Source organism: Rutidosis leptorrhynchoides, chromosome 9, assembly GCF_046630445.1.
Source record: "Rutidosis leptorrhynchoides isolate AG116_Rl617_1_P2 chromosome 9, CSIRO_AGI_Rlap_v1, whole genome shotgun sequence".
Lineage (NCBI taxonomy): Eukaryota > Viridiplantae > Streptophyta > Magnoliopsida > Asterales > Asteraceae > Rutidosis > Rutidosis leptorrhynchoides.
Window position 1 is genome coordinate 37,920,729 of NC_092341.1, and position 25,140 is coordinate 37,945,868.

A 25,140-nucleotide genomic window follows, 5' to 3' on the forward strand; every position below is an offset into this window, starting at 1 on the left:
GGTGTCACAATATGGCACCAAGTGTACAGTGTACACCGACCATAAGAATCTTCAGCATATTTTTGATCAAAAACAACTCAATATGAGGCAACGTCGCTGGGTAGAGTTGTTAAACGATTACGATTGTGAAATCCGTTACCACCCCGGAAAGGCTAATGTTGTAGCTGATGCCCTAAGTCGGAAAGAAAGAGTAAAACCTCTTAGGGTCCGAGCTTTGAATATTACAATTCGTCCTGATCTCACAAAGCAAATTCAAGCAGCACAGTTAGAAGCTTTAAAAAAGGAAAATGAAAAAGGCGAAATGAGCAAAGGGTTAGAAAAACAACTTGAAGTAAAAGCCGATGGAACCCTGTATTTTGCTGGTAGGATATGGGTACCAAAACATGGTAACCTAAGGCAACTAGTACTGGATGAAGCACACAAAACGAGGTACTCAATTCACCCAGGAAATGGGAAAATGTACCACGATCTCAAGAAGTTTTATTGGTGGCCTAATATGAAGACAGAAATTGCTACTTATGTAAGCAAATGTTTGACATGTGCAAAGGTCAAAGCTGAGCACCAAAAGCCGTCAGGATTACTGCAACAACCGGAAATTCCGCAGTGGAAATGGGAAAGAATAACCATGGATTTCATTACGAAATTGCCAAGGACTACAAGTAGTCATGATACTATTTGGGTGATAGTTGATCGTCTAACTAAATTAGCTCACTTTCTACCAATAAAGGAGACAGACAGTATGGAGAAATTAGCACGCCTATATTTGAAGGAAGTAGTTTCCAGGCATGGTGTACCTATCTCCATCATATCTGATCGCGACACCCGATTCACATCACGTTTCTGGCAGTCATTACAAAAAGCATTGGGAACTCGATTAGATATGAGCACCGCTTATCACCCACAGACAGATGGTCAAAGTGAAAGAACAATACAAACATTGGAAGACATGTTACGGGCATGCGTGATTGACTTTGGAACCAGTTGGGATCGACACTTACCGTTGGCAGAATTTTCATACAATAACAGCTATCATACGAGCATCAACGCAGCGCCATTTGAAGCACTTTACGGTAGAAAGTGCAGATCTCCTATCTGTTGGAGTGAAGTAGGAGAAAGACAACTTACTGGACCAGAAATTATTCATGAAACCACCGACAAGATCATTCAAATACAAAAGCGATTGAAAACGGCCATGAGTCGCCAAAAGAGTTATGCTGATGTAAGAAAAAAACCGCTAGAATTTCAAGTGGGTGACAAAGTCATGTTGAAAGTATCACCCTGGAAAGTTGTTGTACGATTCGGTAAACGAGGAAAGCTAAGTCCTAGGTATGCAGGACCCTTTGAAATCACCGAAAGAATTGGAGCAGTTGCTTATCAATTAAAGCTACCACAAGAACTTAGTAGTGTTCATGACACATTTCACGTGTCAAATTTAAAGAAATGTTTAGCTGAAGATGTAAAGACCCGTCCTTATCCATTCGGACGAAATCTTCAACATTTGGTTCCATTGCGATGATCGACTCCAAGTAATGTCTTTAGTATGAGCAAATGCACAGCGGAAGACTTAATTCGTACCTGAGAATAACATGCTTTAAAATGTCAACATAAAGTTGGTGAGATATATAGGTTTGATGCTAGCAGCGTTATAACTATGGACCACAAGATTTTAAGTTTATACATAATACACTCCTCGTGTATGGAAAAGTCGTTGAGCACTTGGTAACCATACTTAACAATTAAATCACAGCAGCATATTCTTAAATAAACCCTACACCGTACCAAGTGTAGTAACGAAACGAAGTACTGTGCAACCGTTTAAAACTGGTCGTCCAGCCCGGTTGGGGTTGTCAGGCCCGATAGATCTATCAACAGGATTCGCGTTTACAATACCGCTGTAAATATTAGTTACCAAGCTACAGGGAAGTATGCCAGTGGTACAACTCAACGTAGAATATATTTTTCAGTTACTTGTGTCCATAACGTAAAACATAAAATACATGTATTCTCATCCCGAAATATTTAGAGTTTAAAAGTGGGACTATATACTCACCATACTGTATTTTGTAGTAAAAATACATATAACATCATTGAACATGTGTAGGGTTGGCCTTGGATTCATGAACCTTATATAAACAGGTTTTAAAAAAAAGTTGTCCAGGACGGGGCTTGAACCCCCGACCTCTTGAAACACAACACCATCACTTAACTACTAGACCGATCCTGTCTTTCTGATTATAACACGATTTGAGTGTTTATAACCCGTTTTACCCAGCACTTATCTTCAACATTCCTGTTAATCTGGCCCATCCTATTTCGGCCCAACAGGAAAACGAATTCTAGCCCGGTCCAACAGATAATACCAGTCCAAAAACAGATTAAAATGTCCATGTTTATTACGTTTGGAAAATATGGCAAGGATCAAAAGAATCAGTCGCTATCCTAAACCACTTTACAGCTCGATTCCCTTTTTAATTGATAATCAAATGGGGTATTTGATTTATTGAGTGTCGGCCACAAAGGAAACGACCAAGAAACTGCACTTCATCATCCTTATCGATTCAAAGAGAAAAAAAAATAGAGATAAACCGGGGAACAAATACAGTCGAGTAGCAGAATAATTGCAGGTTTAATGGTGGTTGCTGTTTGAATAAAGAATGGTGTTTGACGATTAGGATAAACGTGGGGATATGGGTGGTAGTTCGTGTTCCAGGGATGGTGGTTGCTAGATGAATATGGTGTTGAACTAGAGAACCGATGTATATAGTCGACATCCATGATTGCCGTTCATCGAGAAGAAAATAAGAAGAAATAGAAATAGTAAACTTGGAGTTACAACAGGGATAGTTCAGTGGTGGTGGTGATCGTGAAGTGGTGGTGATCCGGTGGTGTTAATCGGGCATGAACACCACGGTTTTGATGACGATGATGGGTGTTGTTCTTAGTCGAAAGAAATAGAAATAATTACAAGCAGGTAGTTTTGGTTGTTATCGAAAGAAAATAATTAGATGGATAGAGAAAGACAAGGTGGTGATGGATGGTGAACTATGGTGGTGAGGTGAAGTGGTGTTAAAGCTTACGGTTGTGTGGTGTAGTTGTAATCTTGGTCGGTTGAAACAAAAAAAAAATCGACTTGAATGGGTTGTGGTTGGGTAGTAAGTCGAACAAGAAGATCACGAAGGTTGTTTATGAATGGTTCTAGTGGAATTTATGGTGGGTTTCGAATGGTGGTTCCATGGGAATGTTGGTTTGCAAAGATGGAAAAACAAATAGCGATAGGTGATGGTTCTTTCATGGTTGATCGATAGGAACAAGAAGGGTGGTATACGCTTGACTGTGGTGATGATCGAATAGGAATATTTCAATCAAATTTCTTGGTTTATCTAGACAACAAGGGAATTGCAACTTTACGAGTCTGGGTGAATGATGAATTTCAGATCATAGAATAGACAAAATGTTAAAGGAAAAGAGAGAGATTGTTTAAGGGTGTTGTTACATGTATTGAAAGATCATTTTTATAATGAAGGAAAAGGCAATTAAGATTCACGGGTTTAATAGAAAAGGAAGGAAACAAAATAAGCAGATAGTGACATATAGACACCTTAATTGCTAAATAAATCTATACATATCAGTTTATATTTACTTCTGTATATAACCGTATTTATGTATATAAGTATTTATATACTGTAATTACTCTTATTAATTAACAATTATAGTTATAATAGCATTACCCTTATTATTATAGATGATAAAAATTTATAAATAATGATAATACTATTATTATTGATGGTGATCATTATAAAATTTATAATAACGATATTAATAATAATAATAATAATAATAATAATAATAATAATAATAATAATAGTAATACTGATATAATACTATCTCTAAGTTTGTGGTTATATATTATTAACTACGTAATATTTAATAATCATATAATATATTATACAATACTTTTATTGAATATTTATCATTTATAAATTTTTATATATCATGATATACATATAATAATAATTATACCTATATTTATATTATATATATATATATATATAGATTCATTTTTTTTTTTAATTACACACACTATCTTAAATCCTATTTTAACTATTTAATTCAAACATTAAATTTATATTTTTATTGTTTCAATTTATTATATAAACATACATGTATACATATTTATCTGCAAACAATTGTTCGTGAATCGTCAGGCTTGGTCAAAAGGGTAACTGATTATCCGAATATAGATTTCAAACTTTCTAGACTCAACGTTGGGGTTTTTGCTTATCGTGTCAGAAACATATAGAGATTAGGGTTTAAATTTGGTCGGAAATTTCCGGGTCGTTACAGTACCCACCCGTTAAAGAAATTTCGTCCCCGAAATTTGGTAGAGGTGGTCATAAATAACAATAGGAATGTTTTCATGACGAATATGAGGTGATAATGGAGTTTTTTTTTTTTTTTTTTTATCATTAGTGAGAGATATAGATAAAATGATTCGATCAGATGAAGCGCACGAGTGAAGCTGTCACAAAAGAGTGAAATAAGTAGTTAAATGTATTCGTTTCAACCAATGACGTGGTTAGGATTGAATTCCGGAATTTAAGGGATTTAAAGAAAATCTTATGTAGTAAGGTTCGGTTTTTCGGCAATCAGGATCTTCTTTGATTTAATGCGGCCATCTGTTTCGATTTCTTTGTCGGATATTTTACTATAAATCCACCTCTTGCATTTCCTTATTTTCCACAACTCACATCTTCTATTCTTCCTCCTTAACTCCTACTTTAAGACATTCGTCAATATGTTCCATCCCATTCTGATTCTTGATGTACTCTTAATTTTCACATCTGTCATTCTTCTTTTTCATCTACCACAAAAAAAAATCTATTTACTTCTACTATACTCTTGTGTTTATAGTGTTTCTAGTTCTCCCGTGTCTCTATATTGCTATCTGCATCGATATGCACGGTTTGTAAATTCTGGGTGGTTGTTGGATTTTATATCTTCCCGTCCTCGAGTCAAGCGAGCAAGGGTCCAGAATTCGTAGGTATGAAGTTTGGAATGAACATAGCTAATGCTTTTAGAAAGAAATGGTATTGGCACAAATTTTGATTTGTTAAATTACCAGAATACCCTGGAAAAGATAGAACTATTAAGACGATATGTTCCTAATACGTTTGGGAATTGGACAGAATGTAAGAGCCGTGTAACATGGCACATGATGACGGTACTGTGAATCATCACATTCCATTAGTAACTTAACATGACTTACTGTAATATAATGAAGTTGATCAAGTTTCATTATATTATACTAATTCATGCATCAGTTCCCAACACTGCTTCAGAACATTCCTATTTTAAACTCGAAGGTTTTAGAATTTTAGAAACTAACACAGTTTCTTTTATATTATAACGCAGATATTACGGAGAGGTAAATGATTTGCAGATAAGAATAGTTGTGAAAATATTTTCAGAAATATTGAGGATAGGAAAGATACGATGATATCTTGGAATTTCTAATATCAAAGGATGATGATGAAGATTTACCCGTAAGGGTTTAGATTCGGAAGCAAGGTGTTCACTAAAGATTTCATCAGAAACAGAATCATCTGGATTCTTTAAATACAGAGTTTGGTCCTTGTATTTGTCCTTGGTCTCTTTCATGGTTAGCTCAATCCGATTTTCAATACCAAATTTTCCATCGGGTGTTCCTAACACCTCCTTCTTTATCATCAACTTTTGGTCATTAAAACCATCTACAACATGCTGCTTCGTCAGCATTTTCAAAGTTAACGAATTTGGGTCATTGGTTTTCAAACCGAGGTGATTTTAAGAGATTTTTGTTTTTAGATGATTAAACGCTGATGGTAGTATGGTAGAAAGGTTCTCCAGTAACGACGGCGAAAGGATATATATTGAGATTATAATAAAAGTAGTCTTACTGAGAAGTCGAAGTGGAGCTGTGACAAAATCAGCTTCTTGAAAAGGAATTGTGAGGTTGTTTTTGCTAATAAATGATAAGGAATTCGACGCGGATACGTTTTAACTAAAATTTTGGTTTCAAAAATTTTTCAGGTGCATAATGTATGCATAAATCTTTCTTCCGTAGATGAGGTGCGGCTGGTTCAACTTCTCGATCGAAGTGTTTTCAAGAATCATTAAAAGATTTGAACGCGGATTGTAATTGTCGTGGTACCAATGAGGTTTAAGATGAAATCAAGTGGCAAACTTGAAGAATTGTTTAGTTTCATATGTTATAATCAACATTTTAATTCATTTTTAATCGTCCAATGTTAGCAGTCCAATAGTCCGATTGTCCAATGGTACAATAAATTCATATATAAATTAAATATATAATATTCGAATTAATTAATACGTATCGTGACCCGTGTACCGGTCTCAGTGTCGATCACAACTCAAAGTATATATATATTTTGGAATCAACTCCGACCCTGTATAGCCAACTCCCACCTTCACATATAGAGTGTCTATGGTTGTTCCGAAATATATATATAGATGGGTCAATATGATAAGTCGAAACCTTGTATACGTGTCCCGTTATTTAAAGTGCGTAAAAGTAAATAACAGAAATTAAATGACGATAAATAAAATTGCGAGAATGTAAATTGCAATAAATTAAATGTTAGCCGGGAACAGTTAGCTAGGAACAGTTAGCGTGGATTCCTAACAATATTTCAATTTATTTAACTCGTCTGTTTCTAACAAATTTTATTTTGTCCAATGTTTTCTTCTTTATGCCACTTGTTGGATTCTGATAGGTCAAAATCCGAATATGAAATTTGAATAGAAATGGTTATTCTGTGGTGAACGGATACGTGTATTGGTAGTTGTAAATAGGATAGTAAATGATCGTTGAATCAGATTCGAAGAATGTACAGTGTAACTTATTAATGTGAATTCTAAATATTCCTCGGGTACTACCCACCCGTTAAAATATTTTCATCATTAACAGTTTGTACGAAAGAATTTTTAATTACAATTTCATCGGATGTAATCATGAATTTAATGAGTCAATAAGGTATTAAACTCATTTGATTTATCGTTAATACTAAATTACATATTCTCTAAAACATTAGAGATTATATAATCGCCTTGTTGAACGAAGATAAATGAGGTAGAACGATACGTAGAGCGAAGATAATTGATGTAGAACGATATATAGAATGGAGATCATGCTCGAAGTACAGATGGTGATATTGAGGCATGTGAGGTTGATATCCGAGGTACAGGTTGTGATGTTGAAGTTTACGACGCGGTTGTGGTGGAGGGTGATAAGAGTATTGTCGGCGTTGATGATGGTGGTACGGATTATGCTGTTGGTGCTTGTAACTTCCGCACTAGATTCTCCAAAGCCATTACTCGAGCATGTAGTTCGTTAACTTCTTATATTATGTCGGGATGATCGACGATTGAAGCGAGCGGATGAATAAGATTCGAAATATGGAATAGTATATAATTGTGACGAGATAATCTAGAAATGACAAAGAAAAAGGTTTCTCGAACAGGTTCGCCGGTAAGTGCTTTCAGGTTCATCGCCAAGAGAAAATCGATGAATGGAATGGATCTCAATGTGAAACGATTTTCGTAAATAGAATGATATTCTAAATCCATATTTATGGTACTAAAGATTTTGTAGACTATAGAGGAACCTATGGCATATATCAGGCAAGTCTACAGATGCGCTAAGATATGAATTTCGTCTATACACTATCAATGCACTAAATGCAGTAGAACGTGTCTAGACTGGAGAATGATAGGCAGGCAATTTCCTAAGGATAATAAGCAGATGGTTTCCGACTAGAAATGATAAGCAAAACTTTTAACATGCAGACACGGTCAAAGTCCAGACTCATTAATGTATCCTAACAACTACTAGTCAGACACACTAATGCAAGACCTGGTTCGCTAAGACCAACGCTCTGATACCACCTGTAAAGACCCGTCCTTATCCATTCGGACGAAATCTTCAACATTTGGTTCCATTGCGATGATCGACTCCAAGTAATGTCTTTAGTATGAGCAAATGCACAGCGGAAGACTTAATTCGTACCTGAGAATAACATGCTTTAAAATGTCAACATAAAGTTGGTGAGATATATAGGTTTGATGCTAGCAGCGTTATAACTATGGACCACAAGATTTTAAGTTTATACATAATACACTCCTCGTGTATGGAAAAGTCGTTGAGCACTTGGTAACCATACTTAACAATTAAATCACAGCAGCATATTCTTAAATAAACCCTACACCGTACCAAGTGTAGTAACGAAACGAAGTACTGTGCAACCGTTTAAAACTGGTCGTCCAGCCCGGTTGGGGTTGTCAGGCCCGATAGATCTATCAACAGGATTCGCGTTTACAATACCGCTGTAAATATTAGTTACCAAGCTACAGGGAAGTATGCCAGTGGTACAACTCAACGTAGAATATATTTTTCAGTTACTTGTGTCCATAACGTAAAACATAAAATACATGTATTCTCATCCCGAAATATTTAGAGTTTAAAAGTGGGACTATATACTCACCATACTGTATTTTGTAGTAAAAATACATATAACATCATTGAACATGTGTAGGGTTGGCCTTGGATTCATGAACCTTATATAAACAGGTTTTAAAAAAAAGTTGTCCAGGACGGGGCTTGAACCCCCGACCTCTTGAAACACAACACCATCACTTAACCACTAGACCGATCCTGTCTTTCTGATTATAACACGATTTGAGTGTTTATAACCCGTTTTACCCAGCACTTATCTTCAACATTCCTGTTAATCTGGCCCATCCTATTTCGGCCCAACAGGAAAACGAATTCTAGTCCGGTCCAACAGATAATACCAGTCCAAAAACAGATTAAAATGTCCATGTTTATTACGTTTGGAAAATATGGCAAGGATCAAAAGAATCAGTCGCTATCCTAAACCACTTTACAGCTCGATTCCCTTTTTAATTAATAATCAAATGGGGTATTTGATTTATTGAGTGTCGGCCACAAAGGAAACGACCAATAAACTGCACTTCATCATCCTTATCGATTCAAAGAGAAAAAAAAATAGAGATAAACCGGGGAACAAATACAGTCGAGTAGCAGAATAATTGCAGGTTTAATGGTGGTTGCTGTTTGAATAAAGAATGGTGTTTGACGATTAGGATAAACGTGGGGATATGGGTGGTAGTTCGTGTTCCAGGGATGGTGGTTGCTAGATGAATATGGTGTTGAACTAGAGAACCGATGTATATAGTCGACATCCATGATTGCCGTTCATCGAGAAGAAAATAAGAAGAAATAGAAATAGTAAACTTGGAGTTACAACAGGGATAGTTCAGTGGTGGTGGTGATCGTGAAGTGGTGGTGATCCGGTGGTGTTAATCGGGCATGAACACCACGGTTTTGATGATGATGATGGGTGTTGTTCTTAGTCGAAAGAAACAGAAATAATTACAAGCAGGTAGTTTTGGTTGTTATCGAAAGAAAATAATTAGATGGATAGAGAAAGACAAGGTGGTGATGGATGGTGAACTATGGTGGTGAGGTGAAGTGGTGAGGTGAAGTGGTGTTAAAGCTTACGGTTGTGTGGTGTAGTTGTAATCTTGGTCGGTTGAAACAAAAAAAAAATCGACTTGAATGGGTTGTGGTTGGGTAGTAAGTCGAACAAGAAGATCACGAAGGTTGTTTATGAATGGTTCTAGTGGAATTTATGGTGGGTTTCGAATGGTGGTTCCATGGGAATGTTGGTTTGCAAAGATGGAAAAACAAATAGCGATAGGTGATGGTTCTTTCATGGTTGATCGATAGGAACAAGAAGGGTGGTATACGCTTGACTGTGGTGATGATCGAATAGGAATATTTCAATCAAATTTCTTGGTTTATCTAGACAACAAGGGAATTGCAACTTTACGAGTCTGGGTGAATGATGAATTTCAGATCATAGAATAGACAAAATGTTAAAGGAAAAGAGAGAGATTGTTTAAGGGTGTTGTTACATGTATTGAAAGATCATTTTTATAATGAAGGAAAAGGCAATTAAGATTCACGGGTTTAATAGAAAAGGAAGGAAACAAAATAAGCAGATAGTGACATATAGACACCTTAATTGCTAAATAAATCTATACATATCAGTTTATATTTACTTCTGTATATAACCGTATTTATGTATATAAGTATTTATATACTGTAATTACTCTTATTAATTAACAATTATAGTTATAATAGCATTACCCTTATTATTATAGATGATAAAAATTTATAAATAATGATAATACTATTATTATTGATGGTGATCATTATAAAATTTATAATGACGATATTAATAATAATAATAATAATAATAATAATAATAGTAATACTGATATAATACTATCTCTAAGTTTGTGGTTATATATTATTAACTACGTAATATTTAATAATCATATAATATATTATACAATACTTTTATTGAATATTTATCATTTATAAATTTTTATATATCATGATATACATATAATAATAATTATACCTATATTTATATTATATATATATATATATAGATTCATTTTTTTTTTTAATTACACACACTATCTTAAATCCTATTTTAACTATTTAATTCAAACATTAAATTTATATTTTTATTGTTTCAATTTATTATATAAACATACATGTATACATATTTATCTGCAAACAATTGTTCGTGAATCGTCAGGCTTGGTCAAAAGGGTAACTGATTATCCGAATATAGATTTCAAACTTTCTAGACTCAACGTTGGGGTTTTTGCTTATCGTGTCAGAAACATATAGAGATTAGGGTTTAAATTTGGTCGGAAATTTCCGGGTCGTTACAGAAGAGGATGTCATAATTCCTCTTGACGAAATACGAATCAATGATAAACTCCATTTTGTCGAAGAACCTGTTGAAATCATGGACCGTGAGGTCAAACAATTAAAACAAAGTAAAATACCGATAGTTAGGGTTCGTTGGAACGCAAGACGAGGACCCGAGTTTACTTGGGAACGAGAAGATCAAATGAAGCAAAAGTATCCACATTTGTTCACTGATATCGCTCATGAAACAGGTACTACTCAAAATTTCGGGACGAAATTTTCTTTAACAGGGAGGTACTGTAATGACCCGAAAAATTTCGACTTATTTAAACCAATTCTCTATACGATTTATTATTTTGACACGTTAAACAAAGTCTGTTAGATTGAGTCTCAAAAATTTTAGAACTGTTTCATATATACAATTACCTTTGACTACTCTAGACGATCCATGAACAATTATATGTATGTATATATATATGTGTACAAGTAAAAACGACTTTCCTACAGTAAAACACTAATTGATGCAGTAAAAATGACTTTGCTACAGTAAAACACTATTTGCTACAGTAAGCCGTATTTTGCTACAGTGCTACAGTGATTTGTTACAGTAAACGCTATTTGCTACAGTGAACACTATTTGCTACAGTGAACACTATTTGATGTCGACGAACTAGCAAACAAAAACGGATAAGGCGGCCATGCGATCGCATGGCAAAAACACTGAAAACTCATGCGATCGCATGAGCTACAGTAAATGAAAATATGCCTATAAAAAGGCAGTTTGCTCGACGAATTTATTACACCATCTTTCTTTTCTCTTCTTCTGTACGTAAATTTTATATTTATAATTATAATTATAATTTTAATTTTAAGTTTAATAATAATAAAGTATATTCGAGGGTATTTTTAATTCGGGTTTCAAACCGTTTTAAAATAAGGAAATATTGGGTATTGTTCGGGGTATTGTTCTTGAATCCAAGGCCAACCATACAGTCGTCTACCATCATTACGTCTACGCAATTTGCCTACAATATTGAGTCTCAATATTGAACTGTGAGTTTATAGTCTCCCTTTTTAAATACTTTAAATATTTTTGGGCTGAGAATACATGCAATTTATTTTAAACGTGATAAGACACAAGTACATACTAAATTCTACACTGAGTTAAACCGAAAATCCCTTAGCTTTGGTAACTAGTAGCTGCCAGTACATAAGATATGGACTGGTGGGCGCGAATAATTGTATATAGATCCATAGGGCTTGACATCCCCGTCCGAGCTAGAGCGCTAGCCTTTTAACGGACGTATGTTATTTGAGTTTAAGACACGTTGGTTTGCGTGTATTAAAACAAATGGGGTAATTATCACTATAGCGTTAAGTTTAGTTACCAGGGTGCTCTGTTACGTAGAATCTATTGATAAACTTTTGATGAAATCTTGTGGTCTATCTTTATATATGTTTATGACTCGAGCAATTAAACCTATAACTCACCAATATTCGTGTTGACTTTTTAGCATGTTTTATTCTCAGGTCCTTAGAATGCTTCCGCTGTGATGTGCTTGTTGCCTGCATGGAGTCTCTCATGCTTTGTACAAAGTTTATTGCATTCAAAATAAAACTGCGTTGTGTAATAAATAATTGGACTGTGATGTCAACCTGTAAATTAAAGACTTATGTATTTCGGGGTTTTGCTTATACCTAAGCACTCGCTCACATGTTTATAACTTTCTATGTTTAGAAAGTCACTTATTTTAATGAATGCAATATTTTATCAAAACGTATCATATAGAGGTCAAAACCTCACTGTGGAATCAATGATTAACGTGCCGCGTCAATAGCGATTTTGACGGGTCGTTACATACGTGGCGCTCTAGTAGCAACGACGAACGTCGGGCCACCACCCTGTTGGTGGTGGACACATGAGGTTTGCAGTTCCAATCTACTCTTTTCAGGTTGTTGTGGTTGCTTTATACTCCGTTGGCGGATGGGAGGTTGGGGACCGGGAAGTTGGTAGTGGGTGTGGGGTCCCGGGCGGGTTAGGGTTGACTGCTATCGTGGGTACGTTTGTGGGTTCTTTCCTTTTCAGGGATGCCTTCGGGTTTTGGGTTGATAATGATCGTCATGTTGGAGATTCGGTTCTAGATTAGGGAGGGGTTCGGCTTTTTCAGTTTGACCTCTTCATAAGAGAGTTCGGATTGATATGCAGTTGCTGGTGTTTGTTTTGGTTGTTGTTGCGGTGCTGGTCAACATTCTCTCGACCGTTGCCGTTTTGTTATTTTGTACAGTATTTGTTTGTTTACTGCTTTTTAGTGCAACTAGTAGTTAGGTTATCACGTGTTTGCTTGTTAGGCATGAATTATTTTCATAGTTTTTGGCGTTCTGGCCTCTTGGCTGGAATTTTGATCTAAGTTAGTTTTTTGTGCCGTTTGTTTTGGCGACGTTTGGATATCATTTTTTATTGGTTGTACATTTTGATCTTCGAATCCGTTATATGTAATCATGTTTTTTTATTTCAAAACAGAAAGTACTTTGCACATGTACTTTATTGTAGTGTAGATCCCATAATTCACCAAGTGTTAAAGTGGAAGGTGTTTTACCTTGCATGGGGTGACGTTTGGAATTTTGATGACCGATGTTTATCTGCTACGGGGGAGTCAGTGTGCTCGTTCATAGGAGGAGGTTCCTCGTCACAAAAAAAAAAAAAAAAAAAAAAAAAAGCAAAAAATCCCGATATAATAAACATTCATTGCCGTTAACAAGAAAAAGCACTCATTAAGTTAAATGGCGTAATTCATAAATTATTTAGTATATGACAAATATTGGCCAATTGGATATGCATAAATTATCTAACAATATACTCCGTAATAGATAGATGCATTATGCATATATGGAGTGTCGTCATGGTGCCAGGAAGGACGTTAATTTAAAGCTAAAAGGGCAATACTTTTGGAAAAGAAAGATTGACATAAAAGGAAGGAAATGAAAAAAAGATGGAGATATAGCGCAATAACGTATTATTATTGGTAATGGAAGGATTGGTTTGATTTCAATCCTATCAATTGCAGATAATATATGGCATTGTTTCCATTACCGTACTGTTTAAATTATCACCTACATTAAGTGGAGGACGTAAGCATGTGTTTATATCTACCAGTTTGGTTGGAGGCTTGTGACCCATTTTGTGCTTTCTTTCATTATTTGCTACACCCACAAATAAATAATTCAATTAGAGGCGAAACAGGAATTTTAGAATGATAGTGGTACAAAACGTCTCTCTTTCGATCTTAATTTTTTTTTTCAAAATATCTAAAAAGAATGACACCGAGATCAAATTAATAATAATCGAACATTAGAAGTTATACAATTACAATATGAAGAATATAAATAATACAGTAATTGTTAACGACAATCTTAATTCTTAAGGACCCTTTAGTAATTTTTTTTATTTTTATTTTTTACCATTATCTCAATGCATTTGACTGTGATCATGTGCCCAAAGTTTATAGTTTCTTTGTTTTCGAAAGAAACTAGCGACCACTTGAACGCTTGTAACTATACTTCAATACTTGTTTGTGTTGTCACTTTTTCTTGTGGCGCCAACGATGACCCAAAGTTAATTTTTGTTATAACGAAATGTCAAAAAGAATGTCGTCATCCGATCATCATTGTAATGAAGAATGGAACTTATTCTCCTTGGTGTGAACCTTTGGCTATCATGAAAAGTGCTTTGATGATTTTATGTTAGATATAAAAAGTTATGTGTTGTAATTATTTGATATAGTTAGATTTAGGTTAGATTTGTTTACACCACAAGTTCTAAGTCTTTACAACGTTAGTCCTGAAACTAACGACCGTTAACTCTCAACAACCTTCCCTCTTATTTTGGAAAGAGTTTACCAACCTCGTTAATGGCATTAAAACTCTTTCCTTATTTGATGGAAAATTGTTTTTGCCTAACTCTAATACTCCGGCCGTGTTTGTAATTGTATCTACACATCTCTCACAAAACAATTCCATATCACAAAACAAATTCTCTCATTTCCTTGAAGCTATTTTCGTCCACCATCACTAAACCACCTTATTTAATCCTTGTTTGCTGTTTAGTTCGTGTTATTTATAGTTCAAGAATGCCGTGTAATGTTTTATACATTGTGGCAAGGTGTTTGTGTAACGAATTGAAGGTAACATTGATATTTATATAAGTTTCGGTTTATATTCTTATTCTTGAGTATTATAATTTGGTTTTATTATATCTGTTCGATCTAGTACGATTTTTTTATTGAACTGCAAATTTTCGCATCTAATACTCTCATTTGCTACCACACACGCTAGGTAGAAAACTCCAAGAGTTGACCCGGGTTGCTTGGCACCTAATCACGGGTTCCGGATTGCTTGGCAACTAATCGCGGAAAAATCCTGGGGAAATTAAAACCCCCCCTTATCGAAATTGAAGTCAGGTTACTTTACTACTATATTATTTAAGGGTGATGATATCTACACAACCAATTTTTACAAATACACAATCAAACATGCTTTACAGTGTTGTACAGTACAACACTGTAAAACATGTTTGGTTGTATATTTGTAAAAATTGATTGTGCAGATATCACTACCCATTATTTAATGATCAGTCATATCCACTAATGTTTCTCATGGTACGGATATATTTTTATATATTTAAAATACTTTTTGAATGGTTTGTTTGTAGCAACTAAATAAGATATTTATGCACTAGCTGTTTTAGGTGATCAAAGAATCACAGGGAAATTGAGTGCATGTCCTCTCTCTATTTCACTAGCAATTTGAATAAGGGTTGCTTACGTCCAAATATGTTGAATAAAACATCTAACACACAAAACAAACTCGAATCGATAATTAAAAACAAGAATATAATCGACATTAACACACCACTATATTTCTCTCTACTTTTTATCTTTATTATTTGTTAAATCATCAAACTCTATGATTTAGATTGACGTTACCCAAAAAAAAAAAAAAAAAAAAAAAAAAAAAAAAAAAAAAAAAGTTTATGTATCAACCCTCATCTGAGGAGGTTCAAACCAAATCCCCAATTATTGTACATTTGTTAAAGTTCAATAAAAACACGAATTCGTTCTTAAATCTATGCTAAACAGTATTGCTTACATTACTAAAAAAATAATACAAACAGCATTAGATTTAGTATTACTTTTGTAACTTGATTTTGGATTATTAGCTTTCATTTCTTAACTTAATAACAGTTTGCTGTTTCTAGTTTAAAATTTTGTGTACCTTATAGAAGTCGTATGTTCATAAAATTAATGTAACGCTACGAAGAATTTCTACGTGAAGATACCAACGGGTTAAATGAAAATTGGTTTAGTATATAAAATTTGTCGTCCTTGTTAACTGAAGAGAACGGCGATGTGTCGTCTAATTTGTTTCTTGAAATTGTATGTTATGACTTATGAGTGAAAACTAGAAGATCGGACAAAACCGTACCTTTCAAACGCGTTATAGTTTTGCAACAAAGTTCTTCGTTGTTTATTTTGAGTTCATGTGAAGATGGACGTCTGTATTTAACTACTTAAACTTGCAACCCGATAGATGTGGATAGGAAAATAGTTCTTTTTTCTCTGTTATGGTTGTTTGACAACAGAGGTGTATTCCTCTGTTTTGGTTGCTATATAGTTTTTTTTTTTTTTGGGACAACTGTCAGGATCACCCAGAGGAACTTAACCACCCACGCGTTCATCCTCTACACAGTTATACCCGCTTCCAACGGCGTGCCCAGGAGGAAAGCCGCACCAATCCCATACGGGCCATGGACGGTAAAACCCCTTGCCCCTTTACCCCCAACGCGATGTGGGAAATGTGCCATGGGTGGAACTTCATAGCAGAAATGAAATTGTGGGTTAATATGTAGTTAACGAGGGTCGAACTCCTGACCTCTCCACAGGAGGCAGGCCACCAACCGGTGGACCACATCACAACCTCGGTTGCTATATAGTTAATATTTGATTGTACTAGATTTGAATAAACTTGCTAGTATAAAAAAAGTTGTATTGATCTCCATTAGTTCATTACATGAATTTATGAAATACTCTTTTAACCGGGTATCTAGTAGGTGTCATTTTTATACTAATAGTTCTTGTGTTTTGTATCGAGATATACAGACTATTCTTATCTTTTAAATATCACACTGATAGTCTCTTTTTTTTTTTGTATTAAAAGTTACACAGGTTTATCCTTATTTTTTGAAAATTACATCAGTTGTCCCCGACTTACCTGAAATGTACGTCGATAGTCCTGGATTTAGTTAAAAATGCGCGTTGAATGTGTCTCTTTTTAACGTTCATTTTATGTACACTTTTAAGTAAGTCAGTAACGATCGTGTAATTTGTAAAATATATGGATTATTGGTGTATTTATAAAAGAAAAGGACGATTTGTGTAATTTAATGATAACCATAGGGACCCGCTCCATGAGCGACCAAATCCATCAGGGAAGCGATGTCTTTGGATGTAAACTATAAGGACCGTTGGTATAATAATGTACTCTATAAAATATCAAGAACCAAAAGATATAAATTGCATACAATTTTATTTTATTAATGGACAATAAATCAATAATGTACATAAATGGTATATATGGAACTACCGAAGGAACATACATACACACTTTGACGTAAGACTTAAAGCAAACGTCAAATATTCATGAAGATAGTGACCATTAAGTTTAAGCTCACACAATGTTTGATGTATAATAACAACCATGTGATAATTTCTCATGAGTAGACTTCAACGGTGTGATTTGGCAGAGTTTGAGATGCAACACGAATGTGATCTGAGACGTATTTGTTTGTGTTCGATTTATCGACTACAGGAAGAATATTTGAAGTCGTAAAAGTATTCAGCTTTGTTACTCCAATTGTTTTATGATCATTTATTTCTATGACTGTTTGCTTCTCCATTTCATTGAGAACTGGCTGCTTCTTTTTATATACAAAATACAGTATCATTTGAATTATACCGAAGGTGAATCCAAGAACATTTGGAATCTGTTAAAAAATTTAAACTCGTTATGAATGAGCGGGTTATAAATTTAGTTGAGGATCAAGATATCGTAATTTTTATCATACCGCGATATTGATCGTCACCAAGATGTAGACCATAAAAGAACCACATGACAGCACTAAGAGTTAGCGCTACTGATAGTAAAATCGGCATATACTCAACACTCTTCGTTTTAATCACTTGTCGTTGAAAAAAAAATACGAACGATGATAAAAGAATAGCCTTGAGCCATAAGGTTAACTTATGCCTTTTGTCGTGTAAGACCCCAATATTTATGGCACACAGAGTTTTAAATGATGTACGTTTAGTGGGCAAGCATTGTGTAATTAAACAAAGTTCAGATTCTGCCCAGACATGGGTGCGCGCCGCGCACCATAAGGTGTGCGCGCCGCGCACATGCCCAGCGACAGAATTCTGCCTTTTTCTATTTTAAGTTTAATGAAGGGCTTTTTGGTCTTTTCACTTGAGGCCGGATCTCAGGCCTTATCAGCTGGTTTGGATCCACTTTTGGATCATTTTCACATCCATTCATCACTCTCAAGTATCTTAGAGAGAGAGGGAGAATTCTAGTAAGAGAATTGGGGTTTTGGAGAGGAAGGAGCTTGAATTGATCAAAGTCTCGGGTTTTAAAGTTGTTCACCTCGTTCCTAGCTTCGTTTTGGTTGTTGTGGTAAGTTCTAACTCCGAATTTCATTGTTTGATTTTGATATTCAAGTTAGGGTTTGAACTTAAATTGTGATAAACCCATTTAAACTCATGAAGTGAGTTTAGTGTTGCTTGTAATCGGGTTTATTATTATTGTTGGTGGATTTTGGGTTGGTGAACAAATTGGTTATGATTAGGACTTGTAATTGGGTTTAATCACTAGGTTTAGTGATTATGGAAGTATTGGAACCCTTTTTGTGTGTTTGAAAGACTAATTTTGGAATTGAGTCAAAATTAGGGTTTTTGAGTGATTTTGAGATTGATAAGTGTTTAACACTTAAGATTGGGTCCATTGGCATATTAGAACCATGTTCAATTGTGATTAGTTATTATTGGTTAGTTTGGACGCGTTTTGTATTTATGAGTGCAATTGGTCGAATTTGCACTAAGTGTCGAATTGAGTTGGTTGTAAATCCACTCTAAGTGTGTTGTTGTAATTGTGATAAAGGAATATGTACTTTCCATTGACAAGTTGCGGATTACTTGGAAGCATTCATCAAGACGACAAGGTGAGTGTTAATATCCTATGTGCATATGTATGTGTAGGATGGGTGCGGGTCGGGTGAAGTGATTCTCGGTTATAGAGCTCACTTCACATATAGGTGGATTTAATGGACTTGTGTATAGGTCCAATTGGCACGGTTGTGCATTTTGGTTGACCACCTTTGGAGAGGTACACACTTGTGTGTACATTACCACATGTGCTTGTGATGTGGATTATATAACCCCAATGGCGAAGGGTTAGTGATATATGTGTTGTACGCTAACGGCTTCATGAATGGATATGTGTTGTCCAAGTTAGTGATATATGTGTTGTACGCTAACGGCTTTATGAATGGATATGTGTTGTCCAAGTTAGTTATATATGTGTTGTACGCTAACGGCTTTATGAATGGATATGTGTTGTCCAAGTTAGTGATATATGTGTTGTACGCTAACGAATTTATGAATGGATATGTGTTGTCCAAGTTAGTGATATATGTGTTGTACGCTAACGGTTTCATGAACGTATATGTGTCGTCTAAGGGTTAGTGATATATGTGTTGTACACTAACGGTTGTTACGAACACCGATGGGAAATTCGAGTACCATTCCTTTGTACGATTGGTTAACCTTGGACGTTTATATATTGTTATATATATATTAATGTATTGTGGTGATGTAGCTAACCCTCCGGGTGTAGCTCATTGGCGTTGTTCACATCGTCGTTGGTGAACCTATATTTTGTTGATGTATCTTTAGCTCGTTGCTTAGTGATCTTACGGTATGCTTAGACTAACTTGCCTTTATGCTTGGATGCTCCGGTATGCGGTATTTGGTTATTTGTGTGGCGTGTCCATTTTATGCATATATATGTATGTAGTATATTGTCACTCACTAAGCGTTAGCTTACCCTCTCGTTGTTTACATTTTTATAGATTGCATGGATGCGGTGGCTCGGGTAAGCGGGAACTAGTGGACTCGCATAGTTACTTTAGAAGGCTTGCTTTTGGATTCGATTAGGATTGGGTAGCGTATCCCCAATCGCCATGCTCGAATTTATTTTGTATTAAAAGTCATGTGGTCGAAGTTTGTACTTTGTACTTAATGGGTATTTTTGGCATATGTGGGCCCGGTGTCGTAAAACCCTTTTTATTAATGGAACGTGTTAGTTTTAACTATATTAATGTATTGTGAAAAGCATTTGGTCTAAATGTGTCGGGAAGTCGAAGATCTTTTCGCGTAAAACGAAATTTTTGGACAGCGGGCTGCCAGGACCTGTGCGCGCCGCGCACCCCATCTAGTCAGCCCAGTTTTAATTTTTTTTTTTTATGTTGCATTTTTAGTTGGTTAACGGGTTGGGTTGTTACAAGTGGTATCAGAGCATGTTCTAAGGGATTTAGGTGACTTGAGATAGGTGCCTAGACTTAGACTTTTGTGTGTGCTTAATTTGTTGCGGGACTTGTAGGATTACGGGTCGGAATAGGTTATAGTTAGTGCCTTGTTTGTAGGAGGACTAACGTTTATATTAGTAATGCGGATATTATTAATATATTAATTGTGTTGTGATAATAATTCTCGCGTATGTGCATATCGCATAGAATTTTGTTTGTGTTTATTTATATCATTGAGCGAGGCGGTCGTTGTACTAACGAGTTGATACGGTGTGTGTGCGTAATAAGGACTTGCAAACCTTATTACGGGTGCAAATCGTGTCTAGCAAGTGATGTACGACGAGTGTTTAGCAAGATGGAGCGGTATTGTGTGTGTGCTTTATACGTTCGTGATCTAATCGCTTTGCATTCCTTAGAATGGCGACGAGAAACGGGATCGAGACGAACGATTTGGAGTTTAACGCTAGAGTTGCAGCTGCCATTGCGTAGCAAATGAGTACGTTGGATGAAAGAATGGATAGGAGGTATTCCGAATTTCGGGGTAGTAGTGAAATGGAGCGGTGTCTTAAGAGTTTCATGAGGACTAAACCTCCGATGTACGATGGGAAACCGGATCCCTTGGTAAGCACCACTTGGATCTCGAATGTCGAAGGGTGTTTTCGCACGATTGAATGTCCTCCCGAAAAGAGGACAAGGCTCGCTACTATCTTGTTACGGGGTAGAGCAAAGGATTGGTTGGATGGTAAGATTGATCTTGTCGGTGGTGAACTGTTTATGGCGTTATCATGGGACGAGTTTAAGAGGGAATTCTTCGAGGAGTTCCGGACTTCAGCCGATTTGTCGGAAATGCGAAATGAGTTGCAAAATTTGCAACAAGGGTCGATGGACTTGAATACTCTAAAGACGACCTTTATGTCGAAGGCTCGTTTTTTCCCGGAGTATATTGGGAATGATCGGATGTTGATGGAAGATTTCTATCGGACGTTGAATGATGACTTGAAGATTAGAATTAGCCGGGGTCAAGCGAAATCGTTTGCGGAACTATTCGACTTGGCTAGAGGTTTCGAGTCATATTCGCGATCCAAGAAGGGTGAACCTTCAAGTGAGAGAAGGGTTGTTTCGTATAGTGCTCCGAGTAAGAGGACTAAGGGTCCGAGTGTGAGCACGGGTGGTACGCAGACGAGTATATCGAATTCTAGTGCGGCTAGATGTTACAATTGTGGCATGAGGGGTCACAAGTCTTGGGAATGTTCGGTATCAAAGGGTGATGGTATGGTGTGCTTCAATTACCAAGAAGAAGGACATCGTAAGTCGGAATGTCCCAAGTTAGCGGGGACGGGTGCGGCAAGGAGACGTTAAGGTACGTTTCATTTTAATAAATATGTCCTTTGATTATTTATTATGCGCCGTTGAGTTTGAGTTGATTAGATGCATTGTTTGTTCATGTTGTTGTTATGGGTGACGTTCCTAATGGAAGTACCCTATGGTGACATTTGATTGTCGGGCGAAGGGCGTAAGACTTGGTGCGACCAAGCATTCCTTAGTATTTGGGAAGTGTTTCTACCAAGCCATGGAAATGGGTTTTGGTGTTCGGTTGTTAAGCGTGTGTTCACTTTCATGTTGAAGTTGATGAACCATGAGGTTCGACGGGTAGGATGAAACCCGAGAAATCGAGTGTTGATCTTGATGTATGTTGGTAAAGGAGTCTACGTGACGCGACATAAGGTGCCTCGTTCATACCTACTAGCGTGGTGTTCGACTCCGATTGTGTGGCGGTTACATTGTACTTAGGGTACCGGAGAGAAACCCTTAGGTACATGAGTGACTAGGTGAAATTTGACAACTAAAGCAATTGGATGATTGCGAGGATATGGTTTGTGTAATTTGCGTTACACTTTTCGTTCGAAGTGTTTAAGGATAGGTTAAGATCCTTGGTATGCTCAAGGTTGGAGCAAGATATGGTGATGGGTCGTGTGAACCCAATTATTGGTAAAGTCTACCTTTGGTAGCATTGTACGGTTGTACAAGTTGTGGTTATGGAACGTAGTTTCAAGTGGGGGAGTTACACTCCCGCACGAGGAAGTTCTAGTGTGAGATTTCGGATGACGTTTTTAGTAGATCCGAAAATTGTGTTGGGGCCTATTTTTGGTCGATTTGTGGTAGAGTACAATTTCGTTAAATTGTACTTAGGATTTTGGATTTGAGTTACCACCGAGGTGGTAATGTGGTAGATCTCGTTGAGAGATAATGGACGTGTTTGACGAGCAAGGTGAAATCCCTCGGGTAAGGGATGTGCGTATCGGATTCTCTTCTAGGGAATTATTGTTTTGTGTCTATGTTCGATATAGGTGGTTCTTGCTCGATTGTGTGGATGGTTAGTGGTACCCGTTAGGGTTCACCATAGTGTAGCAGAGCGCGATGTTGCACTACTCGTTGTTTGAGGCCAAAAGTGCGTAGGAGATTGATGAAGCATGACCTTCGGGGTCCGCTGACTTCATCATGGTATTGTTGATTGGTGGAGCATGACCTTCGGGGTCCGCTGACTTCATCATGATATTGTTGATTGGTGGAGCATGACCTTCGGGGTCCGCTGACTTCATCGTGGTATTGTTGATTGGTGGAGCATGACCTTCGGGGTCCGCTAACTTCATCATGGGTTTAGTGTTATATCGGTATGGTATAACGTTATCAAAATGGGAGTACCATTCACGTGTTGTGTTGTGGGACGTGAATATCGGGTTGTTCGTATTCACAATAATTCGGGTAGTACGATTGTTCCTGTTAGTTGGACTCATAGTTTGAGGTAGTGAATGTCGGGTAGTTCGGATTCACTAAGGCTCGGGTCGTACGGCCATCCTCGGTTATACTATGTGGCGGAGGTAGTGAATATCGGTTTGCGCAGATTCACAATGACTCGGGTTGTGCGGTCATTTCGTTGTGGGATATATGGATTGGGTTGGTGAATTTCGGGTTGTGCGAATTCACTAAGGTTCGGGTTGTTTCGATCATCCTCCATATGTGTTTAGGCTCGGGTTGTTTCGGCCATATTGTGTTGTGAACTATTGGTTGTTTATACACCAATGGTGGGGTCGCGAGGACCATGTCGTGTGATTAGTGATGCGATAGCCGTGTTTCGCTCACATGTTGTTACGGGTGTGACAATAGTCGATTTTGTACACCTTGAGATTTGCATTGCTATAGTCGTTTGGAGCGCTATCGGTTTTAGCCGTTGCTTGTGATGTTACGATAGTTGCGTATTGGTTATATTGCGCACTACAAGGGGTGTTTAGTGATTGGTGTTATCCGTAAGGATTCGTTTGGTTCGGTCTTCATCATTTCGGGTTGTTGACCTTAGGTTGAGACTTGGTTGCTTTTAGCATTGTACTCGGTAAGGGTACGCTAAGGGATTGATATCTCGGTAAGAGATTGATTGAGTTTTTCCCGATGTGAGGGATTGAGCAAGTTTTAATGCTCGGATTGGTGGATTTGATAAATCGCGATGACGATTTAGTTGTTAGGCTATTCATTGGGAAGAATTGCTTAGGAAAGTCGGATTGGGACTTATGTTTGAGGACCTTGGAGTGTGGTTCGTTTGGTTAAGTAATGAGGATCACGAGGACATGATCGATTCTAAGTGGGGGAGAGTTGTAAGACCCCAATATTTATGGCACACAGAGTTTTAAATGATGTACGTTTAGTGGGCAAGAATTGTGTAATTAAACAAAGTTCAGATTCTGCCCAGACATGGGTGTGCGCCGCGCATCATAAGGTGTGCTCGCCGCGCACATGCCCAGCGACAGAATTCTGCCTTTTTATATTTTAAGTTTAATGAAGGGCTTTTTGGTCTTTTCACTTGAGGCCGGATCTCAGGCCTTATCAGCTGGTTTGGATCTACTTTTGAATCATTTTCACATCCATTCATCACTCTCAAGTATCTTAGAGAGAGAGGGAGAATTCTAGTGAGAGAATTGGGGTTTTGGAGAGGAAGGAGCTTGAATTGATCAAAGTCTCGGGTTTTAAAGTTGTTCACCTCGTTCCTAGCTTCGTTTTGGTTGTTGTGGTAAGTTCTAACTCTGAATTTCATTGTTTGATTTTGATATTCAAGTTAGGGTTTGAACTTAAATTGTGATAAACCCATTTAAACTCATGAAGTGAGTTTAGTGTTGCTTGTAATCGGGTTTATTGTTATTGTTGGTGGATTTTGGGTTGGTGAACAAATTGGTTATGATTAGGACTTGTAATTGGGTTTAATCACTAGGTTTAGTGATTATGGAAGTATTGGAACCCTTTTTGTATGTTTGAAAGACTAATTTTGGAATTGAGTCAAAATTAGGGTTTTTGGGTAATTTTGAGATTGATAAGTGTTTAACACTTAAGATTGGGTTCATTGGCATATTAGAACCATGTTCACTTGTGATTAGTGATTATTGGTTAGTTTGGACGCGTTTTGTGTTTATGAGTGCAATTGGTCGAATTTGCACTAAGTGTCGAATTGAGTTGGTTGTAAATCCACTCTAAGTGTGTTGTTGTAATTGTGATAAAGGAATAGGTACTTTCCATTGACAAGTTGCGGATTACTTGGAAGCATTCATCAAGACGACAAGGTAAGTGTTAATATCCTATGTGCATATGTATGTGTAGGATGGGTGCGGGTCGGGTGAAGTGATTCTCGATTATAGAGCTCACTTCACATATA

The 25,140-nt window shown here is 36.6% G+C and overlaps 1 pseudogene; it reads right to left on the reverse strand.

The window, feature by feature from the left end:
• Positions 1-17,576: 17,576 nt before the first annotated feature.
• The window catches only part of LOC139867962 (bidirectional sugar transporter SWEET14-like), a 56,002-nt pseudogene continuing 48,438 nt past the window's right edge, over positions 17,577-25,140 (reverse strand).